Source organism: Equus quagga, chromosome 19 (assembly GCF_021613505.1).
Source record: "Equus quagga isolate Etosha38 chromosome 19, UCLA_HA_Equagga_1.0, whole genome shotgun sequence".
NCBI classification, from domain to species: domain Eukaryota; kingdom Metazoa; phylum Chordata; class Mammalia; order Perissodactyla; family Equidae; genus Equus; species Equus quagga.
In genome coordinates this window covers 7,654,491-7,678,509 of record NC_060285.1, presented here as the reverse complement: position 1 = coordinate 7,678,509, position 24,019 = coordinate 7,654,491, and the positions used below count along the sequence as shown (strand labels likewise).

Below are 24,019 nucleotides of genomic sequence, written 5' to 3'. Positions count from 1 at the left end.
ACCCCAAATAGCCAAAACAATCTTGAAAAGGAAGAATAAAACTCATATTTCCTGATTTTAAAAATTACTACAAAGCTACAGTAATCAATACACTGTGGTAACGGCAGAAAGACAGATATAGACCAACAGAAGAGAACAGAAGGCCCAGAAATATACTCTCATGTATAGTCCAATGATCTCGACATGGGTAATAAGACCATCCAATGGGGGAAATGACTGTCTTTTCAACAAATGGTGCTGGAAAATCTGGATATCTTAATGCAAACGAATGAAGTTCGACCTTTACCCAGCACCATATATAAAAATTAATTCAAATGGATCAAAGACTTGAATGTAAGAGCTAAAAGGAGAAAACTCTTTGAAGAAAACTAAGAAAATTCATAGGAGAAAGGTTCTCAACATTGGATTTGGCAGTAATTTCTTGGATGTGACATCAAAGGTGCAGGCAACAAAGAAAAAGCAGACAAGGTGGACTTCATAAAAATTAAAAATATTGCACATCAAAAGATGCTGTCAACAGAATAAAAAGCTAACTTGCAGAACCGGAGACATATTTTCAAATCACGTAAAGTCACGCATCGCTTAAAGATGGGGACACGTTTTAAAAAATGCATCCTTAGGTGATTTCATCATTGTGTGAACATCATAGCAGGTCCTTACACAAATCTAGGTGGTATAGCCTACTACACACCTAGGCTACATGGTACCAATCTTATGGGACCGCTGTTACACATGCAGTCGTCATACCCACACATTGTGAGGCGGCACACGACTGTATCTGATAAGGGATTAATATCTAGAATATACAGAGAACTCCTGAAACTCTCAAAGAGCAACAACAGCAAAACACACAGCTTGATTTTAAAACGGGCGAAGAACTCGAATAGACAGTTCTACAAAGAAGATATACAAATGGACGATAAGCACATGAAAAGATGCTCTACATCACTCAGCTCTAGGGAAATGCAAATCAAAAGCACAATGAAATAACACCTCACACCCATCGGATGCCTACTGTCGTCAGAACAGAAAATAGCAAGTGTTGACAAAGATGTGGAGAATCGGACCCTTGTGCCCTGTTGGTGGGAGTGTGAAACGGGGCAGCTGCTGTGGGAAACAGCCTAGTGCTTCCATATCCACAAACTGAAAGCAGAGTCTCAAAGAGGTATTTGTACCCCATGTTCACAGCAGCGTTATTCACAGTAGCTGACGGGTAGAAGCGACCCAACTGTCCATCGACAAATCAAGGGAAAGCGAATGTGGCCTATACGTCCAATGGAGCGTTATTCAGTCTAAAAAAAAAGGAAGGAAGTTCAAACACATGTCACAACACGGAGGAACCTTGAGGACATCATGCTTACTGAAATGTAAGTCATAAAATGACAAATACCGTATGATTCCACCTATGTGAGGTCCCTAGAGTAATCAAAATCACAGAGACAGAAAGTAGAAGGTCGGCTCCCCGAGGCATGAGTGGCGGCCTGTGGGTGGGTATGAGGGGGTCAGTGAGCCTGGGGACTTGGCCTCCACACCACCAAGCCTCCCCCGCAAGGGGCAGCTAGCCGGGCTTCCCACAGGCACCTGCTGAGACGGACATGAAGCCCTCCTGCTTGACAAAGTGGTCCTGGGCGTACAGGAAGCGCTCAGGGTGGATGCAGAAGGGCTTCTTCCAGATGGTCTTGTCCTTCAGCACCGATGACAGGTTGGTGATGAGGGTGGGCCCCTGGCAGGAGATGCCTCCTGGGTGGGGTCTGGGCTGGGGGTTGCCTGGACCCCTGCCACCAAACACTCCTGGGCCACAATCTCTGCCTGGCACACACCTGGACTCTTCCAAGTCAATCTCAGCCCAAGAAACTTCATGGTACCCACCCTGTCCCCATGGCAGGGCAAAGCGACCAGCCTCCGATGGGCATGCTCATCGCCACCTGTCCTTGCATGCACTGCTCCTCCAACACACTGGGGCATCTTTTAGTTTGTGTCACCTCCCGCCCATGACTGGGGGTTCTGAATGGACGGGGCTAGCTCTGTCTCTACTTCATTCCCACACCCAACCAGGCTGGACAGTTGGTGACTTTGGAATAAGGCCAAGGTGGCTTGATTTCCGGTCCTGGTCCCACCTGGTAATGGTCAACCTGGGGCTAGCAGGGGGCACGTGGAGCTGAGCTGGGGTGAGGAGGGCCGCAGGCCTACCTTGGGGATGAGGAAGCCCTGCACTTCAATGTCACGGGATGTCATGTGGGGCAGGCCCAGTGGGATGATGTCCCCAAAGCGCTGCACCTCATGGACCACGGCCATGGTGAAGGGCATGCGGGCCTGGTCCCCCATCTCTGGTTGTTGCACCTGCCCTGTCGCCTCATCAATCTCTTGTTGGACACGGCCTGGACAGAGAAGTTTCCCCTTAGTGGTCAGAACCCTAAGGGTGGACCCTGACCTCCTCCTGACTCCTGTGCAGGGGCTCTGCTCACCTGGAGGAGGAGGTCACTCTGACCTCTGATTCAGGGCCTAGTCTCTGTTTGGAGCTCCTGGTGGCCAAAACAAGCTCAGGGCCCCCAACCTGTCCCTGTCCTCCTTTGCCTAGCCCACTGGGACCCCAGGTTGGCCTCATGCTTCACATCCAGGTGCAGGATCATAAGCAGGAGGGTCCAGACCAGTGTGGTCAATGTGGTTACCATCCTGGCAAAGAAAATGTCAGCCACCATCAGTCGCAAGTTGTCATCATTGAAGCTGTTCTTGAGGTTCCCCCTGGCCCAGGCAATGCAGAGACGGGGGGTTCAGGGGCAGAGGAAGGAAGCCCCCAGATGGCCTCCTACTCTGCACCCATCAGCCCAGGTGTCTGGTCACTGGGTGATACATAGGTCCCACCTTGCCCAGGTTTGCCTCATGGGGCCCTCAACCCACAACCTCTGTCCCTGTCCCTGTCAGCTCACCTTCTCTACCTCATTCAGGAAGCTGTCAGTCAAGTCTCAGCGTTGCTGGGCCAGGTCCCATGCCATTATGTGTTTGGCAGTGAGTTCATCCATCAGGGCTATGAAGGTCCTATGTCCCGGAAAGACGTTGGCAGGCAGCCCCAGGATGTGTAGGAGCATAGGAATCGCGTCAGCACTTGTTTTGTGCATAGACGTGGGGTCCTGGGTCCTCTCTCTGCTCAGGTGTTCTCCTGGGCCCAGTCAGGTTCCAGCCACCTCAGAGGTGGCCCCTCCATTGACATGGTTCCTCTCTAAGTTCTGACCTTGACCCTCTCTCCTGGCCTGGAACCCAGAAGGATAAACCTAAAATCGGCAGCTCATGGGTTCTATTGGCTTCCAATGAAGGATATACTGGCACCTTAGTCCTCTCCTGGGTCCCTCTCACCCAGTACTCCTCTAGACAAACCCTCCTTCATGGAGGCCCATTGCAGCATAGAGTTCTCCTCCATGGAGCTCGCCTGCAGGGCTCCTTGGCCCCCTCCACTCCGCACCTGAGGCAAGCAGCCTGACTCCTCCTTCAGTAAATGCTGTGTTCAGTCCCATAGCTTGAGGGAGCGTGGGTTGTTGTAATCGAAGTGGCGCCCATAGGTGAGGGAGGAGATCACCTTTCTCACTGCTTTATTCAAGAGGGTGTTGCGTCTAAAGGGGCATCCTGAGAGGGGATGGTGCAGGTCAGGGGTTACGTTCATCTCCTCTTCTCCAGCCGCCATCCCAGTAACCACAGGCCCTCTGGGACCAGTTCCACTGACCCCAACTTATCAAGAGAGTAATTAAGAGTGGTTTTTCAGGAACTGAGACACCTTGTCCAGTTAAGGCCAGTTGAGACCACCAACTCATCAACTGGGCCTGCACAAATGCTCAGTAAGTGAACTTTTTGACATCAAGGAGCTAAAAACTCCACCCTCAGTCATGTTGACACCGCCATTTTGTGAACACGAATCCTGTGAAGAGGCACGAAGCTTGACTACGCTTGTGCAGATCATCAATTACCTCACTTCTCCTCACTTCCAATACCATCTATTCCCACACTTCAGACCACCTTGCCCCTACCCCATAAGTATCCCTGAGTCCCCATTGTTGATCTGAGATTTATTCTCCCACCTCCTTGCTTGGCTGTCTTGAGATAAAATCCTTTCTCTTTGCAAACTTGTTGCCTTGGTGATTGGCATAACTGTGCATCAGGCAAAATGAACCTAGTCCAGCAACAATTTGGTGACTCAGCCAGGAGGAAAGTCCAAATGGACTCTTTTGCCCGCAGTTCATCAGCCCCTTGCCAGTGTGGTGAACCAGTGGATGAGTCCAGCAGCTCCCTGGGACCACCTGTCCCAGGGCCCATTCTGGAATTTTTTTTCCTGCCTTAACACCGCCAACTCTGGCACGTAGCTTCTTTTGCAATAGAGAAATGATTTCTGGGTTTGGAAAATGTCTTTTTGGTAACTTTGGTACAAGTGACCAGATTCTTATTTCTTCTTCCTTCTGCTTTGACTTCCAAAAAGGAAGCCTTTGTTTGGCCTTCACTGTGAGGGTCTTGGTTTTGGGGATATCCCATATTTTTGCTCTCTGGTTCGAGCTGCAGCATAAGTATACTTTTGACCTGCCAAGTCTAAATTCTGAAATAATGGGAAATGAAAATTCATTCTCCACCAATGTCCCCCTAGGCTGCATTCTCCCAAACTGGGCAACTGTATCTTCAAGCCCATGAAAAAGGAAAAGATGATATTCTTTTATTAGGCTGCACAGGCATAATATTGTTAGACTCTGGAGAAAATGGCCAGACAATGGATCATTCAGTTATTCTGGGTAAAAAATGGTCTCAGTGCTCATTGGTTTATTGATCCTTCTCCTTCCAGAGGTGGTCACATTTTTCCTTGTCCCTGTCTTCTGTGTCATTTGACACAGAAAGGAAAAAGGATAGGGCAAGATGCAGGCATCTCTGTCAGCTGTTATCTGGTCCAGCGTGGAGCGAACTTTGCTGGGGGTTAATATGCGCACAAGGTGAAAGCTGTCTAAGGGGCGTCTTGGAAGCCAAAAGAGCTGCAATATTGGTGGGCACGAGTGGAGCAGTTAAGAGCCATCAGGGTGTGCACTGCCTCAAGAAGACTCCCATGATAGGATAAGCTGGTCATGGAACCAGGTAGATGACAACAGGTCCCCTGCCAACCTCAAGAAAATTTCCATACAATGAGGTACTCTATAAAACACACACAATCTCCACCCCTACAGCACCTCCCTCCTAGGTATTAGTTTGGCTCCGAGAGACCCAAGGCTTAGCTAAAGCTGTTAAGTGCACATAGGATGAGGCTTTTTCTTTTGTCTTGTTCTATGTTTTGAGAGCTTGGCTGTGTGACCTCTTTGGTCTCCGCCATTCAGAGGATGCATGTACCAGTGTGCATCTTGATGGCTAGTAGAGTAGAACTGGCGTTCCGGGATGTACTCTCTTCATCTGGTTGTATCAGCTCTCAGGGGAGTTTCTCATGAGGGGTCCCAGTCCATCGGGGGCCTTTGTCACGTCAGCCTTCACTGCTTGTTTGTGCGCTACCAGCTGTGCAACAGAGGCCTTTCTTTTCTTAGACTACTTTTGGGAGTGAACTTTCCAGATGTTGTGAGGGCTGCTTTTATGGACTCTCTTTTGGAGATTGCTCTTGGGTCCTGGTTAAGCCACAAAAGGCTTATTGGTTTGAGTTGCTATTAAGATCCTACTTGTCAATGGGCAGACAATAGGTCCTTAAATTGGAAAACTTCTAAATTGAGAAAACTTTTAGAAAGCTCTTGCAATGACTACTCTAATGAAAGCTCCACCCCCCTCCCGCAAGGCAAATGGTCTAGAGTTGAACTGTGCACTTGGAAGGAGGGCCTTTATTAAGCACTTTGTACAGACGTTTTAAAAGGTGCCATACGTTTGAAACCAAGTTAACATGCGAGACTCCATGTCTAAGCCCCCTCCCCAGCTTGTTCTCTCAGTGTGCTTTAGAGAAACACTGAAAACTGCTTGGAGGCAAGCCACTAAGGAGCCAGTCGGTAATCAGTAGCTAAAATGACTTGTTAGCAGAAGATTTAAGTCCTCTGTCTAAACCGTTCTGTCTCTCTCCGATAAGAAAATAACTGTTTTCTTAGATTCCTTAGGAATGTCACATTCAGCAGATTAGAAACTTTTGTCTAAGGAGAGTCTGCTGAGGGTCTGTGATGATCCCACACCTGGCACTCCTGAGCCCCTTCCGCTTTCCTTCCTTCTTTAATTATGTTTGTATGTAAATATCGGTTTCTTTGGCCTTTGTGTCCCTGAGCTTCACAAGGTAAATAGAAGTTACAAATTGTTAAAAGCCAGGGAGCCTCATGGGGAAGTTTTGACTAATTACAAGTCCTTGTAAGAAACTGAAGCTTCCCAAACCCCTACTCCTCGGCTTCCCGGCACCAGAATCTACCACCCATCATGGAGGCAGAGAATGATACCAGCTCAACAGGAGGTTGGCGTAAGGGAAGCCATATGGTAGAAAAGAAACGGTATTGTAACTTTGAATGATCTCTAACTAACCTGGCTGGATATGCACCCTCCAGGAGACCCACCTGCTCTGTAGATGTTATGACCCCTATTTGTACGCGTACCTCCCAGCTGCAAAAAGACGATAACTTCATTCTTTTAAGTTCCTTAGGAATGTGATGACCCCCGAACACAGAGTCTATGGTGATAGCCCTCATCAATGAATACTGAAACATCTGGTGTGGTGACGCCTGGGTCAACATTCCTAACCCCTCCACTATAACCTGCTGGCCTATATAGCTGCTTCAAGATTCTGTGACCCCTTAAGAAGGTTCTTTCAGACATTAGCTGGCCATCTCCCCCCTTGCTAGCAAGCTGTAATGAAATGCCCTTTCTCTGCCACCATCTTGCCTCTTGACGGTTGGCTTTTGTCTCGCGGATCATGCTGTTTGTGTAGTAACAGAAACAACTGAGTTTGTCTTGCAAATCCCTGCAAGGCCAGAGGTATGTCTCTAGAAGGTGGTTCAAAGTTCACTTGTTCTTTTGCCAGTCCAAAAGCCTCCTCTGTTCCTCTCCAAATGCTTGTAGATATTATTGAGATGTTAGAAACTGATGAGGTGAATATGTCCCAGAAACACCATCTTGAAGAAAACTTGAATGCTTTCTCTATGCTTTTGTGATGTAAATTTTCTGCTCCCATCTTCTCTAAGACCTGAGACTCCTTCTTTGAAATGCAAATGGTTCTCATCAGAGAAAAAAAAACCCAACCATTTAATAAGATAACCTTTCCAGCTACCAAAACAGAATTTGGCTCCAATTATTTAATAAACTAGTGAACTTTGTATTGCATCTGATTCATACCAAAAATTTAATAGAAGCTGTAAGCTCTCTCTCTGTGTCTACCTGTGTCCTCATGCATGTCTACACATATATGTTGTAAATGTGAGATATTTTTCTACTTCTGAATGGTCTGGCCCAAATTAAGAGCTCTATTGATTTGGCTTAAAGTAAGCACTTATATAAATTATTTCTAAACGTAACAGAAACTAACCCAGACGTTTTTCAAGCTAACATGATATAAATTAATCTTCGGTAAATGAAAACTTATTTAAGTTTGCCTGTTTGAATGAAACAGGCTTGTACTAAGAGTTATGAACATTGGATATGACGTAGACATGAAGCCTTTATTAGTGAAATAAACTCATGTTATCTGTGTTATAAAACTAGTTAACAAAAACAGTAACTTAAAATGATAGCTAATTTTGTCTAAGGTTTCATGAAGTTTGACAGGCAATCTAACTAATTATTGGCAACAAGTAAACTAAATAGATGTGAAACAGATAAAAGTTTTTGGGCAAACTTTTTAACAATAATTATGTTTTATGGCATGTGTATTTAAAATAACTTCCAGAGACAGCTCTGATGGTCTAGTGGTTAAAGTTTGCTGGGATCCACTTCAGCAGACTGCTTTGGTTCCCAGGAGTGGGACCACACAATTTGTCTGTCAGCAGACCTGCTGTGGTGGCAGCTCACAGAGAAGGGCCGGAAGGAGTTACAGCTATACGCAACTGTGTACTGGGGCTTAAGAGGGGGAGGCAAATAAGGAGGAAGAGTGGCAACAGATGTTAGCTCAGGGCCCATCTTCCCCTGAAATAAATAAATAAATAAATAAATAAATAAATAAATAAATAAATAACTTCCAAAATCTCTGGGGCAACTTGAAACTTTGAAGTTTTGCTAGGTGAAATTAAATGAAAAAAATCATTGAATATCTAGGTCATTTTCAAATAAGATAAAATACCAAAACATTATTGCTAAACATGTCTAAGTTTATCAACTTTTGGTCTCTTATTACAGAGAAACCAAAAGATGTTTGAGTCTATTAATAAACATGTCTTGTATTTCATTAAAAGTTGTACTACAAAATAGCATTTTTCTAGAAATTATGAAAAGTGTTTATAAATTTTCCAAGCCACAGAATGCTAATGTAAAAGACAGTTCAAAATTGTTTACTTCTTAGTTTTCACTAAAAATTAAGGTCTGTAAGGGTTAAGAATTCTGATTAATATATGTAATTAAACCTACTAAAAATTAATAAGGAAAACATCTTTGTGTTACCAAACCCAGTCTGTTTTTGCCCCTTGCCCAGAAAACCAATCACAGATGACAAGATTGCAGCAGAGAGAGGGTTTAATCATAAGGCAGCCAAACAAGGAAGTAGGAGAATGAGTCTCATATCCGCCTCCCTGAAAATGGGGACTTGGGGATATTTATGGGTTAGGGGGCAAGGTGGTCCAAAGTTTGGAAAGAGATGACTGAAGGTGAGGAGAGGTGAGGTAATTGATGATCTGAAAAAGTGTAGTCAGACTTCACACCTCTTCATGGGATGTATGTTCACAAAATGGTGGCATTAGCAAGATCTGAGGGTGGGGTTTTTAGCCTCTTCATGTCAAAAGGTGACTTATCAGGGATCAGTGCAAGCCCAGGAGATGGGTTGATGGTCTCAACCAGCCTGAACTGGACAATTCCTAATTCCTAATTCCTGAAAAACAGCTCAAACATCCCATTACCATGGTGACCCAGGCTCCAGGGAGGTGTTATCAATAGGAACTTTGTGGGAGTGAGATAGCATATTGCCTAAGCAACATAGTTAACAATGGGTGGGTGAACAGCTAAAGGCTATAATCAGTAATTAAAAAAAAAAAACTTTAGTTACTAGCTACCTAATCATCAATGGGTAACTGTTTACCAGTTTCATTTGTATTGAAGGAAAGTAGGATATATGTTTTCAGTAAAGAAGGTATAAAGAATGGAAATATTTTTGTTTGTTTTGTTAAGAAAGATAATTTTGTCCTAAAGTACTAGGAGGGAACAAAGAAGGCATGTGACAAATTCTGAGTGTAAAAATAAAGTTAGAGAAGGTTTGAGAACGAGGAAACCTTGACCTTGTGCATGGTCAAGTTGGCTAAGATTACAACAAATCTAATTAAGTGAATCAGTTTTAATATCAAAAGTAAGCTGGTGCAAAATTAAAATTTGGTTTTCTTTCTCCTAAAAGGGATAATTTTCTTGAACTTTTAGTCTGCTCTTGATAAAGAGACTATAAAGATTTTCTCTTTTTTTCAGTGAGTCTCACTTTGGTTAGATGGATAACTAAGCATTGTTCCCTCAATCTCAAGACCTTTCCTCCTGATGTCATCAGAAGGGACTCGGGATCACAGAACTTAAGCTGCACCCAAATACATCCCAAACTCACTGCCAAGTCCCACCCCCCCAAGCCTTTGCCCTCTCTGACCTTTGATGGAAAATTCAAACCGTCCCCCAGGCCCTGCCCAGCTGCCCTCCCCCAGGAGGCCTCTCACACCTGCCTCCTCCTTTCCACCAGCTCCTTGTCCAGCCTGTGGCATCACCACCACCCACTGTCTGCTGACATGTATGGTCCTCAGCACCTCTGTGCCCACCTCCCACCTTCTTCACCTGAGTAAAGCAGCAACACAGGTCCAGGAAGTCCACCTGCAGCAGGTTGCCCAGCCCAGGCAGGGGCATGGGGTCTGGGGGTAGCATGCAGCCCAGTGTTGGCGCCAGTGCATCAGGTCCACCAGGAGCAGGAAGATGGCCATGGCCATGGCCAGGGGCCCCAGTGTCTCCCCAGTCAGCAGCCTCATGGCTGCCTCAGTGCACACTGGGCTTGTCTGGAGGCTATGGCACCCCTGACCACATCAGGCACTAGGGCCAGGCCAGGCAGGGCTCTCTCATCAACCTTGAGGGCTCAACCAGCTTAGGCTCTCCCTAAAGGAAGCTGAGACTGGCCTTTGTCCTCTGCTCTGAACCAACCTGTTCGGGAGACTGCTGCCAGAGGGTGCAGGAGGGGCCGGGGAAGGTCAGTGCAGGGGTGGCCACAGAAGTCCTCTCCCTGCTGCCCTCTCCAGGTGGTTATCCTGGGTGGAGTGGGAGAAAATGGAAGTCCCCACCCCCAGCCTGATTCTCCAGCATTGTGCAGGCTCTGAGGAAGAATCAGCAGTCTTTGGACTTGATCCTGCCACCCACCTGTCACAAAGCCTTACACTCCCTAATGGGGTCACAGCCTCATCCCATATCTCACCTGCCTCCTCCTGAGTGACCTTCATCTCCTAGGTTTGTACTGGTACTTGCTGTTGGGAGGTCACATGATCAGAGGGCTCACTGGTGGTGGTCGGGGTGGGAGATGATTAAAATTCTCCATGGCCCCCACTTCAGGAAATACACACTCAATACACACTGACACAGATCACACACTCACAAACTACTCACACAATCAGACACTACCCACATGCTTACATACTGACACTCAAGCACATGCACACACACATTTGCACACCCACAAAAACACATAGACACACACGTTAATACATGCACCACTTAAACCAAAAACCACACATGCACACTCAGCACCAGGGCACGTGTTCAAAATGGTTCCCTGCAGCCAATACCCTTGATCCCCTACTCTCACCACCTGGAGGCTGCGGGCAGGGATGCTGAGGACCCTCATCTGGCTGGCATTTGGCTCAGCTCCTTGGTTTCCCCAGGGTCGTGGTCATCACACGTTTGAATCTGGGGGTGGGGAGGCAGCAGGGTTGTTTTCAGAGCTCCCTAGTCACCCAACCAACCAGTTCAAAGATCAAGAGACCCTTCCTAAGTTGGTTACAAACTGGTCCTTGGACCTCCCAGCTCTTGAGGCCACCCAGGTGATGAATCTCCTCGGGCCTGTGTCCACTTTCCTGACTCAGAGAAACGTGGGGTAGGTACTCGCTCTTGTTGACTGAGCTGCCAGGAAGCTCAGGGTACTAGGGTGTCCTAGCATAGGATGTGACTGTCCCCAGAGGAGTGGGCCTGCTTCCTCCTCATGATCATTCATCCTTGAACATCAGCTGCTCAAACTCTTTCAGGAAGACAAAGAGATGGAAAGCTAGTGGCGCCGATGTAATGTCTTTACACCCTCACAGGTCTACGGAGGACCACACGGAATGGATTCTCGGGCCTCCCCCTTTACCAGCCGTCTCCCTCACCCTGGGCCAGGTCCCCCTGCTCCAGCCCCATCCCTTCCCACCCTGACTCTGTGGTCCCTCAAGGAAAGATGCGAACCCCAGCACCACCCCACGCCAGTGTGTGCCACCTCCTGGCTGGAATTTTGGCTACCAAGCCCTCCCTCTTGCTCAGCCTCTTGCCCCCTGCAAGTAGGGAGGTGAGGGGGGGCGGGCGTGGAGCTGGGAGAGAACAAACCATGCCAGGGCAGGGCTGCTGCCCACTGGCCTCAGCACCCTCCTTCTTCAACAAAAGGGTTTGGATTTGAGGCTGAGTTTTTAAATCAGTGAAGCTGATAGGAACTCTCTGAGGCCAAAACCCACTCAGATGGGAAGGCTCAGGAGCCCAGAGGGTGGGGGAGGGGCATTTCCTGGGAGGGAGTCAGGCCCCCACAGCCATCCCAGGGGTATGTGAGGCAAGTTCTCATCCTGGAACCAGCTGGAGAATTCTCTCCCCCAGATGAAACAGGGCCTACAGGAGGCACTCCCCACGCCTGTGTCCTCCCAGTTCTCTCCCTCCCTCCCTCCCCAAAAGTAAGAGGACCAGCTTCTTCCCAGAGAGCCTCTGGACATCCCCCATTCAGAGATGGCCACCCAGAGATGGCTCCCCGGGGCTGGGGCCTCTTGCTGTTGGCTTTCAACGTTTGCAGTTCCTGCTTGGCTGTGAGAGCTGCTCCTCCCGTTCTGAATACCCGCAGCCCCACTCTCCTGCATGGCCCAGGGCCAGAGGGTGTAGCCTGCTGGGGCCCAGTGGGCCTTCCTCAGTTTACCCATATTCCCTGCAACTTGCCTTGCTCAGGCCTTGGACTGTGTTCCAGCCCTGCTGGACATCCCACATGCTGGGCGGGGCACTCGCAGCCTGAGGGGAAACGATGGTGGGCCCCTGCTCCAAGATGCTCATGCCAAGGGGAGGAGCAGGTTGGCAGAGAGCTGACAGGCCAGGTCAGCAGTGAGGGGACTGCTCTGAGAGTCGTGGGGACACTGCCCCAGGCTGGAGCAGGACTCTCTGGGAAGACTCCTGGAGGACTTTGACTGACTTGGCACCACAGTTGAAGGTGACCTGGCAGCTGGACCAAAGGGCCACAGCAGAGTACTGAGCAGGGGGTGAGCGGCAGCAGGAGGAGGACAGCTCGATACTGAGGCTTTGCAAGTTGGCCAAGGTCAGGACTGTAGGGAACTGGGGTTGCTGGGCCTCCATGTGGCTGAGAGAGCAGTTTTGATGCCACTCAATAGACAGGAGAACAAGACTCACAGGCACCCTGAGTACCTCCCAGACCCAGCCTGTGGCCTATTTGGTCTCAGTTGAATGTCCTGTCCTGTGGGCAGCAACTTTCTTTCCAGCACTGTCAGAATCAGGTGGTGTTAGCAGGGGGGCAGAGGACAAGATGGTGTGAGTGTTGGTCACACAGTGGCCCTCAATAAATTATCTTTATCCACCCTTTGTTTTGGACTTGTCACGCCCTCCCAAGCAGTCACCCTAATGTGGACATGAAGGGCAGGGACAGACATGCCTATAATTCAGGCAGAGCCCCCTGATACTAGGGGCCTGTTACCCAGGATGAGGCAGCCTTGAGGAAATCACATGAGTACAATGAGCACACAGTACACCACGAGGCTAATGGCCTTTGCAATCATAGTGCAATTGCAGCTCCCATCGATCAGGCACTCACGTGCCAGGCACTGCTGCTCACTCTGCGTGTCTCCCCACAGCCCTGTAAGGCTGGTGGCTTTATGGTCCCCAAGGCATGGAGGAGACTGAGTCTCAGGGGTCACCTCAGGAGGTGAAAGTCACAGAGCAGCATTTTTGGCCATCTCAAAACACCTGCTCAACCTCAATATAATAAAGGCCATATATGACAAACTCACAGATAACATCATACTCAATGGTTCTAAACTGAAAGCCATTCCTCTGACGACAAGAACCAGACAAGGATGACCACTCTCACAACTCTTAATCAACATCGTACTAGAAGTTTTAGCCAGAGCAATTAGGCAAGAAAAAGAGATAAAAAGGATCCAAATTGCAGAGGATGAAGTAAAACTGTCGCTATTTGCAGATGCCATGATTCTATGCGTGGAAAACCCTAAAGAATCCACCAGAACGATCGGAAATAATGAATGAATAAGGTAAAATTACAGGGTACAAAATCAACATAGAAAAATCAGTTGCATTTCTCTACATTAATAACAAACTAGCAGAAAGAGAAATCAAGAATACAATCCCGTTTATGATCTCAACAGAAAGAATAAAATACCTAGGGTTAAGTTTAACCAAGGAGGTGAAAGACCTACACACTGAAAACTTTCAGCAATGAAGACATTGCTGAAAGAACTTAAAGAAGATATAAAGAAACAGAAAGGTATTCCAGGCTTACGGACTGGAAAAATAAACATAGTTGAAATGTCTATGTTACATAAAGCATTCCACAGATTCAATGCGATCCCCATCAGAATCCCAAGGATATTCTTCATGGAAATAAAACAAAGAAGTCTAAAATTTATATGCAACCGCAAAAGACGCCAGAAAGCCAAAGTCATCCTGAGGAAAAAAAAATAAATAAAAGCGGGAGGTATCACAACCCCTGAATTCAAAATATGCTACAAGGCTATAGTAATCAAAACAGCATGGTACTGGTAGAAAAACAGACACACAGATTAATGGAACAGAAGTGAGAGCACAGAAATATTACCACACATCTATGAACAGCTAATCTGCGACGAAGGAACCAAGAACACACAATGGAGGAAGGAAAGTCTCTTCAATAAATGGAGTTGGGAAAACTGGACAGCAACATGCAAAAGAATGAAACTAGACCATTATCTTATCCCATATAGAAAATTAACTCAACATGGATTAAAGACTTGAATGTAATACCTGAAACCATAAAAGTCCTAGAAGAAATCATATGCAGTACACTCCTTGACATGAGTCTTAACAGTATCTTTGTGAATACCATGTCTACCCAGGCAAGGGAAACAAAGGAAAAAACAAACAAATGGGACTGCATCAGACTAAAATGCTTCTGCACGGCAAAGTAAACCATCAGCAAAACAAAAAGACAGCCCACCAACTGGGAGAAAATATTTTCGAACCATATATCTGACAAGAGGTTGATTTCCAAAATATATAAAGAGCTCAAACAATTCAACAATAAAAAAATAAACAACCCGATCAAAAAATGAGCAGAGGATATGAATAGACATTTTTCCAAAGAAAATATACAGATGGCCAACTGGCACACGAAAAGATGTTCAACATCACTAATGAGGAAAATGCAAATCAAAACTACAGTGAGCTATCATCTCACATCCATCAGAATGGCTATAACTAACAAGACAAGAAATAACAAGTGTTGGAGAGGATGTGGAGAAAAGGGAACCCCCTTACACTGCAGGTGGGAATGCAAACTGGTGCAGCCACTATGGAAAACAGTACTGAGGTTTCTCAAAAAATCAAAAATAGAAATATATGTTCCAGCTATTGCACTACTGGGTATTTATCCAAAGAATATGAAATCAGAAATTCAAAGAGATTTACGTACCCCTATGTTCATCACAGCATTATTCACTATAGCCAAGACGTGGAAGCAACCCAAGTGCCCATCAACGGATGAATGGATAAAGAAGATGTGATAATATATATACACACACAATGGAATACTACTCACGCATAAAAAAAGTCAAAATTGTGCCACTTACAACAACTTGGATGGACTTTGAGGATATTGTGCTAAGCGAAATAAGTCAGACAGGGAAAGACAAAGACCATATGATTTCATTCATATGTTGAAGATAGACAAAGAAACACAGGGACAAAGAGAACAGATTGGTGGTTACCAGAGGGAAAGAGGGGAGGGGGAGAGGGGGAGGGTGAAATGGGTAAAGTGGCACATATGTATGGTGACATGAAAACTAGACTATTGGTGGTAAACACGAGGCAGTCTATACAGAAACTGATATATAATAATGTACACCTGAAATTTACGTAATACCGTAAGCCAATATGAGCTGAATAAAATAATTTTCAAAAACTACTAAAAAACCCCGCATGCTGTGAACTACTCTCTACACGTAGGTTACTGAGACTTCGATTTTTGAAACACAGCCCGCCCTCGCTGGGTTTCTGCTCTGATGATGCTGCTGGGGTAGAGGGGTGAGCGGCCCCCAAGGACCACATGTGTCACAGGTGTTCGCTGGCACAGGGAAGGGTCCTCTGGACACTGCGACCTGAGACTTAGAGTTCAGGGGTGACGTCAGCACGATGGCAGAGCAGGAAGCTCCCGGCCCTGGTCCCCCAAGCATCAAGACTTGGCCCTGGGTCCCCAACGCGATGCGAGGCAAACCCTGGGTGAGCGCCCTAGAATCAGGTAGGGAGCTGCACCCCAGCCCGGGCGCTGGTAAACTTGGTGGCATTTTGCTCGCCATGCCCCTCCCCCAGAGGCATGGAGCGCCCTGGGGAAACCCCCATTCCCGCTCCTCCCTGGGGACCGAGAGGAAGAGCGGAAGCCGAGCGCAGCTTGCGGGCCCCGGGCCTGGCCGCCCCGCCTGACTCCGTGCGGACCCGCCCTCGCAGCGCAGGATCCAGGCGGAGGCGCCGGCGGGGCGGCCGCGGCTGCAGTTCCGCAGGCGGGCGCCGGGGGGCGCCGGGGGCCGCGGCCGAGGAGGGAACGGGGGCGGGAGGGCGCTGGGCGGGGCCCGCCTCCCCGAGCTGGTTTATGGGTCCTGGGCTCGGGCTTGGCGGGATGAAAAGGTTCTGGAGACCCGCCGCGCAACAATGTGAACCTACTGGACGCTACTGAACTGTCCACTTACTGGGTAACATACTAAATTTTATATGTTTTTAACCAGGATTTTAAAGTTATTAAAAAAAATACATCTCTACACCCCTGTTAGAATGGTCAAAATCCAGCACACTGAGAACACCGAGTGCTGAGCAGGATGTGGAGCAACAGGAAGTCTCATACACCGCCTGTGAGAACGCAAAACGGCACAGCCACTTTGTTTTTGTTTGTTTGTTTTGTGAGGAAGATTGTCACTGAGCTAACATCTGTGCCAATCCTCCTCTTCTCTAGGTGGGACGCTGCCACAGCGTGGCTTGAGGAGTTGTGCTAAGTCGGCCCGGGTGGAACCTGCGAACCCTGGGCCGCAGAAGCAGAGCGACGGAGCCCAACCACTACGCCACTGGGCCCGCCTCATGGCACCACCACTTTGGAAGGCAGTTTAGCGGTTCTTTGTAAAACACAACGTTCTTACCATAATCCAAAAATCATACTATTTGATATTGACTCAAAGGAGTTGAGAAATTGTGTCCACAAAAAACCTGCACAGGGATATTGACAGCAACTTCGTTCATAATCACCAGACCTCAGAAGCAACCAAGATGAATGGATAAACTGTGGTACATTGTGACAATGAAATATTCTTCAGCACTCAAAAGAAAAGAGACATCAAGCCTTGAAAATGCATGGATGAACCTTAAATGCCTCTTACGGGGTGGAAGAAGGCAATCTGAAAAGGCTACATCCTGAATGATTCCACCTGAATGACATTCTGGAAAAGGCAAAACTATGGAGACAGAAAAAAGATCAGTGGTTGCCTGGGGCTGAGGGGAGGGAGGGATGAACAGCTGGAGCCAGAGGATTTTTGGGACAATGAAACTTCTCTGTATGACCCTATACTGGTGGATACATGTCTGTATGCATTTGGCCAAACTCATAGAATGTGCAACAGCAAGAGTGAGCCCCAGTGTAAACTATGGGTGATGATGCTGGAATGTGGGTCCCTGCCCACCCTCTGCACCTGCTTAGAATGTCTCCCCTTTTTGGGTCAGACCCACCCCTGCCAACCCCTCAAACGCCTTGACCTACCCCGCCTCCAATTCCACACTTCAGTTCCACACAATGACCCCCCTTCCTGCTGTGGACTGGTTCCAGCCCCACCGCCTCTCCCTGCTCACGCAGGTCCACCTCCTTCCTGTACAGACCGGTCCTCTGGGGCACTCTCACTCCTCCTGCCCCAGCCTTGGTATAGGCTCCTTCCTCTACGCCCTGCACTGACCATTTGCTAGCCATTCTCCCTGCCTCACGATTGAGACCTGCGTGGGTTAGGCCAGGTCAGTTCTCAGGTCCCTAAGGGCCCAGTCCCGGCAATGATGGGTCTGCCCCTCCTCCACTTGCTTTGGGCTCCACCCACAGCTCAAGTGTGGGAACCAAAGAGCAGTGGGCAAGTCCTTGCTGAGGTACACCAGTGTATCACACATGGCCGCCAGCCTGTTGAGCACAACCTCGAGCATCCAGGCCAGCTGCAGCCTGAACACGTCCCCGAAGCGATGCCGCAGCTGCAGGTCGATGGTCAAGGGCGTTGGTCAAGCCCGGAACCCGCCAGGCTGCCGGCCACAGTCTCCTGGGGTTAGCCTTGGGGGACTCCTCAACTGCCAGCTGAGGAGTGCAGCTGCAAGTGCAGGTGCAAGGAGTCTGTCTGGCCTCATGACATTGGGAGTCACATCCTCTATGGTTGAGGACCTCACGTTAGATCAGACCACCCAGCAGTGACTTTGCAGAGGTCACCACCATTGTCAGTAGGCCAAGTTAGCATCCCATTTTATAGGTGAAAAAACTGACATTCACAGAGGTGAGCAGTGAGGCCCAAGGTCTCACAGCTGCAAAAGACTTGAAGCTGGTCACCGTCCCCTCTCAGCCTCGATTTCCTGATTTAAATGAGGCTCATGACCAGACTCCTCTCCCCCAATCACAGGACCTTTCCTCCTGATGTCCTCAGAAGGGACTCAGGATTACATGACTGAAGCTCTGTCCCACTGCATCCCGAACCCTCTGCCAAGGCCCACCCCCTCCAGGCCTTTGCCCTCTCTGACCTTTGATGGGAAAATTCAAACTGTCCCCCAGGCCTTGCCCAGCTGCCCTCCCCCAGGAGGCCTCTCACACCTGCCTCCTCCTTTCCACCGGCTCCTTGTCCAGCCTGTGGCTTCACCCACCACTGACTGCTGCTACATGGGGTCTCCAGGACATCTGTACTCCCCCCCACCTTCCTCACTGTCCTGGAGGTCCACCTGCAGCAGGTTGCCCAGCCCAGGCAGGGGCATGGGATCTGATGGGTAGCGTGGGGCCCAGCATTGGCGCCAGTGCCTCAGGTCCACCAGGAGCAGGAAGATGGCCACGGTAATGGTCAGGGGCCCCAATGGATCCCTGGTCAGCAGCCCCATGGCTGCCTCAGCGGACACTGGGCTCCTTGGGACACACTGGCGCTCCTTACCAGATCAGGCACCAGGACCAGGCCAGGCAGGTCACTGTCACCAACCCTGAGGGTTTGACCAGCCTGGGCCCCTTTATAAAGGAGCTGAGACTGGCCTCTCTCCTCTGCCCTGAGGCTACCTCTTCAGATGACTGTGCTGCCAGAGGGTCCAGGAAGGGGCCAGGGAAGGTCAGGTGCAGTAATGGCCAGAGAAGTCCTGTTTTTTCCTCCTCTCTTGGTGCTGATCCTGGGGGAGGGAAGAGGAAAGGAAAGTCCTCACCCCTAGCATTGTACAAGCTCTGAGGAAGAAGCCTGGATCTTGGGACGTAATCCTCCCACCCACCTGTCACATTAGGCAGACACTCCCTAATGTGGTCACATCTTGTCCCCAGAATATGTCTTTGCCTTCCCAGATCTCACCTGCCTCCACAGACACACCTGATCACACACAAACCACTCATCCATTCCCAGATTCTTACCCTCATGCTCACACGTGCACACAAACACATAGAAACACCACACAGAAATCTACACACTCACAAAGCCACCTACACTCAGAAAACACTCATGTAAACATACAAACTCACAGTTGCACTCAAGGTGTGCAGATTCTCACACATAGACCCAGCACCAAGTGCCCTGGTTCTCATTGATGCCCCTGGATGCCTGCACGGGACCTCTTCTGGTGGAGGCTGCCCCCTCGAAGGCTCAGGGTCCTCACCCGACTTGCAGCACAGCCCAGATTCCCAGGCTCTGGCCTGGCCGTGGCAAGTTTAAACCTGGGTGTCGAGGGGCAACAGGGTTCTTCTCTGAGCTCCCCATTTACGCTAACTGGACAATTGATTTCCCAAGCTTGTGATACTCTCCAGTCAGTTCCTGAGGGATATTGTCATCCCCCTACTTTCTGGCCTCCATGGCTTCTGTTTAGAAATTGGATGTCATTGTTATTGAGGACAGATCCTTTTTTCATGATGAGGTATGTCTCACATCATTCTTGCTGCTTTCAAAGTTCTCTCCTTGACTTTTGACAGTTGGATTATGATGTGTCTAGATGTAAATCTCTGATTTTATCCTACTTGGAGTTGACTGAGTTTCTTGGATGTATAGATCAATGTTTCTCATTTTTTAGAGTACTCAGTGTACAATATTTCTTCCAATATTCCTTCTAGCCCTTTATCTCTCTCTTCTTCTGCTGGGACTCCTATTATGCGTATGCGGTCTGCTTCATGCTGCCCCACAGGTCTCTGAATCTCTGCTCATTGTTCTTCATTCTTGTTTCTGTTCCTCAGCCTGGATCAGCTCAGCTGACCTGTCCTCATGTTCACTGATGTTTCTTCTGCCTGTTCAAATCTGCTCTTGAGTTCCTGCAGTGATCTCTCATATCAGTTATTGTACTTGTCAACTCCAGAATTTCTACTTGGTTCCTTTTTATAATTTCTGTCTCATTATGCATAGTCTTTAATTAATGAGACATCATTCTCCCACTTTCCTTGATACTTTATGCAAGGTTCCATTTAGTCCTGTGAACATATTGGATTAGCTGATATGCAGTCTGTGTCCAGCAACTTCACTGTCAGGGACAGTTTCCATTGACTGCCTTTTTCCTGTAAATGGGCCATGCTTTCTTGTTCCTTTGCAAGTACTGTAATTTTTTGTTGAAAACCAGACATTTCAAATAAGATAATATGGCAACTCTGAAAATTAGATTCTTTTTGCTCCCCAGGGCTTGTTATTTGGGTCAGTTGTTTCTTCGCTTAGTGACTTTTCTAATCAAAATCTGCTAAGTCTCTATTCCTTGTATGCGGCCACTGAAGTTTCTATTCAGTTAGCTTGGTGATCAACTAATGGTTGATTAGAGATTTCCTGAAGTGCCTGGAAACAATAACTCTCCCAGGATTTGCTGTACAGAGTGGCTCTCTGTGTTCTGGGATGTGATTTCAACACTCAGCTCTAGAGTTTAAAATTTTCCCTCTTCCCTCATTTCCCGTTTGCACAGAATCTCAAGGTCAGTCAGAGGTGAGAGCTTAGGGCTGCCCAGACTTTCCTGAATATACACACAGCCGCACACAGCCCTACACATACGCATGGCCTCTTGGATTCCTAGGAATGTGTCAGAGATTTCAAAGCCCCTGTGGACACTTCATGCCCCAGCTTCTCCTTTTAAGCTTGGTAGTTAGTGTATCATTTGCCCCAACTGCTACCCATTGCTCAGGAAGCTTTCCTTTTGAACTGTGGCCTCTGGTTACTTTCAACCCACTCTCCTGAGGAAAAGGCTGTTTGCACTCAGGCAGCTTGCAGGGCAAAAACACACAGCCCTGCACACTGGGGCTTCCAGGGAACTCCCTTCCCAGTAAAGTAGTGACAATTATTTGAGAACGAGACTTTTTGAAAATGCTCCAGAGCCATGTGCTCCCTCAGGAGGCCTCCCCAGGAGTGTGAGTGGTTATTTTCAAGGCTGCTGCTGAGCTGGAGAGTGGAGGATAGGACCAGACAAGTGGAAATGCCACAGAGCTTGCTGTTCATTCTGAGATTCAGCCATCTGCCTTGACAAAAGTGCTCCTGAGTAGCCATGAGTTTTTGGTTCATTCCCAGACTTCTGAAAAAGTATCTGGTCACTTTGACAGTTTTTTCATTGCTCTTCTGGAGTGGCCAATATTCAGAGTTCTGCCGTTTGCTGATATCACTATGCTCCTAAGGAGTGTTTATGAGACCTTAGATGTCTCAAAATGTCTCTATTCACACCTGATTAATACTTCAGCTGGGTATAGAATTCTAGATTGAAATAACATTCCCATAGTATTTTAAAGACCATTCTCATTGTCTTCTACCTCAGGGGTTGGTGTTGAGAAATTGGCTGCTACTAGAATTCCTAAAACTGAGACTTCTTTCTTCTTTATAACTCTGTAAGTCCTTATGTTCTTGTTATGGTCACCCTGGAAAAGCAAGAAAGACACCTCCACTCAAAATTTGATTTGGATGTGGACTGATTACAACATCCCTCACCAAGAAGGTATGAAAGGCATTGCTACATGCATCATTGAGGTCTCCGGACAAAGCAGGACTGACCTTTCAAGCAGGTCCAAAATGGCTTGAGAGAGCCAGGAAAAGAGACTGGCCTGGATATTTACTGTGATTTGGTCATGGGCTTGGGTGAGGCCTCACTTGTGTGGGTAGCAGCTTGAAACTCTGGTAGGGATCAAATGAGAGAGCACTAGGGATTTATCATCAGCTTGTCCAGATGTGAGGGACAAGGGAAGAGATAGAGGTGATGCTTAAAAGCTGTCAGAGTCGGGGCTGGCCCCGTGGCTGAGTGGTTAAGTTCGCGCGCTCCGCTGCAGGCAGCCCAGTGTTTCATTGGTTCGAATCCTGGGCGCGGACATGGCACTGCTCATCAAACCACGCTGAGGCAGCGTCCCACATGCCACAACTAGAAGAATCCACAATGAAGAATATACAACTATGTACCAGGGGGTGTTGGGGAGAAAAAGGAAATAATAAAATCTTTAAAAAAAAAAAAAAAAAGCTGTCAGAGTCAAACATAAAAAAATGGAGGCACATCCCTCAGAGTGGGGAAAAAGTCCAATAGGAAGATGACCTGACTTCCTGAATGAGCCTCTCTTGCCTCTTGCTTCCTTCCTGGTTGGCAGGAACTCAAGGCCAGTCCCCGTGGGCTAAGAGAATACCTAGCTTTTATTGATGCCGACCAGTTCCCCTGGCATCAGGGGACCCCTGGATCTGGGGGAAGGTCCTCCCAGCAAGAGATCCAGAGGGCCTGCTTGTTTGTGCTTTTCAGAGGCCTCTGAGGTGGAGAGCAAGGAGGAAAGGCCCGTGGGTAGGGTCCCCCAGCTCCTGAGGAAGGTGTAGCTGGGCTGGTTCCCAGCCTCTGACGTCCCCGAGACTCTGAACCACGAATGACGAAGTATCAATAAATCCACAGAGTTGCTGCTTCTGCAGACTCGCCTGCCTCGTCTCTGAGGCCTCATGTCTTCACAAACCCAGTGTGATCCCGTCCACACTCCCTGTCCTGACAAGCTGCAGAAACGCCTCCTGCTGCCACCAAGCCCTGACACAACAGTGGACACTCTGGAGAGGCTGAAGGGATCCCTTCTGGCCCTCAGGCTCAGTACCAAGGGACACACCAAGTTCCCTGAGTCCTGAGAGCTGGGAGCTCCCTGTCATAAGGACAACTGGAAGACGCTGGTGGAACCCCTGTCAGGGATGCTGTTGGGTGGGGTCCTCTGGCAACAAAGGCCTGGAGCGGCTGCTTCTGCCCTGAGTGTTGGTGGTCCCTAAGATGTTACCTAAATGCACCAGGGGATCTGCCCAAGACTCAGGTAAGCAGACAGTCATGAGAAACCCTTGGGCACTGCCCGTGTGCTCAGTCCAGAGCCAGTCAACTGTGGGGGTGGAGACAGGTGGAGAGAATGGCAGTCCCTGCCCTCCAGCCGGGCTCCAGGCTAACAAGGTCATCGGTGAAGAGCTCATCCATGGGCTCATTCCCAGCCCCTGGCCCGGCCACTCAGAGGAGGCTGCCCTGGGTCAGAGCCTAGACAAGTGTCCTCCTCCAGCTATGGCCTGTCCGGGAGGCAACTCCTACTGAGCAGGGACCTGGACACGAGCATCCCTGAGGAACTGGGAAAGGGGGACCATCCTATCTTGGGGTGACCGAGAGGCTCAGGGAGGTGCTAACTCCTGGACTGCCACCAGGCTTCCCAGGGAGGACACTGGCACCTGAGAACTGAGCCTGGGTGCTGACCAGCACATCCCTTCCTTCTATCCCTGAGTTCCCTACCTATTGGGGTGTCATAGATGAAGGGGGGTAGCAGACTTGACGGTGCTGGCTGAGCTGCTGGCACGTGGTCAAGTGGGTGGAGTTGGGCCAGAAATGATGGCATCCATGCTGAGTGAGGCCTTCCCCATCCCCCCTAGGTCCTCACTGATGTCTCTGAGAAGCTTATTCCAGCCTTTTTCGGCAAGAGCCAGGATCTATGTGTAGATTTGTCACTAATTTGAGCAGCCAGTGTTGGGTCTCCATGGGTCATTAGGGGGTAAGCTGTCACCTTCGAAGCCTCAGTATACCCTTCTCTCAAACGGGGTCAAATGCCAGGTGAGGCTGGATCAAGGAGGGGTAGGAACTGGCCATGGGGAGGCTGCTGAGGCTGCATCACTGTCAGGGGCTGCTCAGGGGGCCCAGGTGGGACTCAAGCCAGGTTGGAGCATCATACTTTATTGTACATCAGGGCCTCCATGAGGAGTGGGCTGGGTGC

General features: G+C 48.6%; 2 pseudogenes; both read right to left on the bottom strand.

Annotated features, from left to right (window-relative positions):
* Positions 1–755, bottom strand: part of LOC124230536 (putative cytochrome P450 2D7) — a 1,693-nt pseudogene extending 938 nt beyond the window's left edge.
* LOC124230535 (cytochrome P450 2D14-like) overlaps positions 415–24,019 on the bottom strand; it is a 55,476-nt pseudogene continuing 31,871 nt past the window's right edge.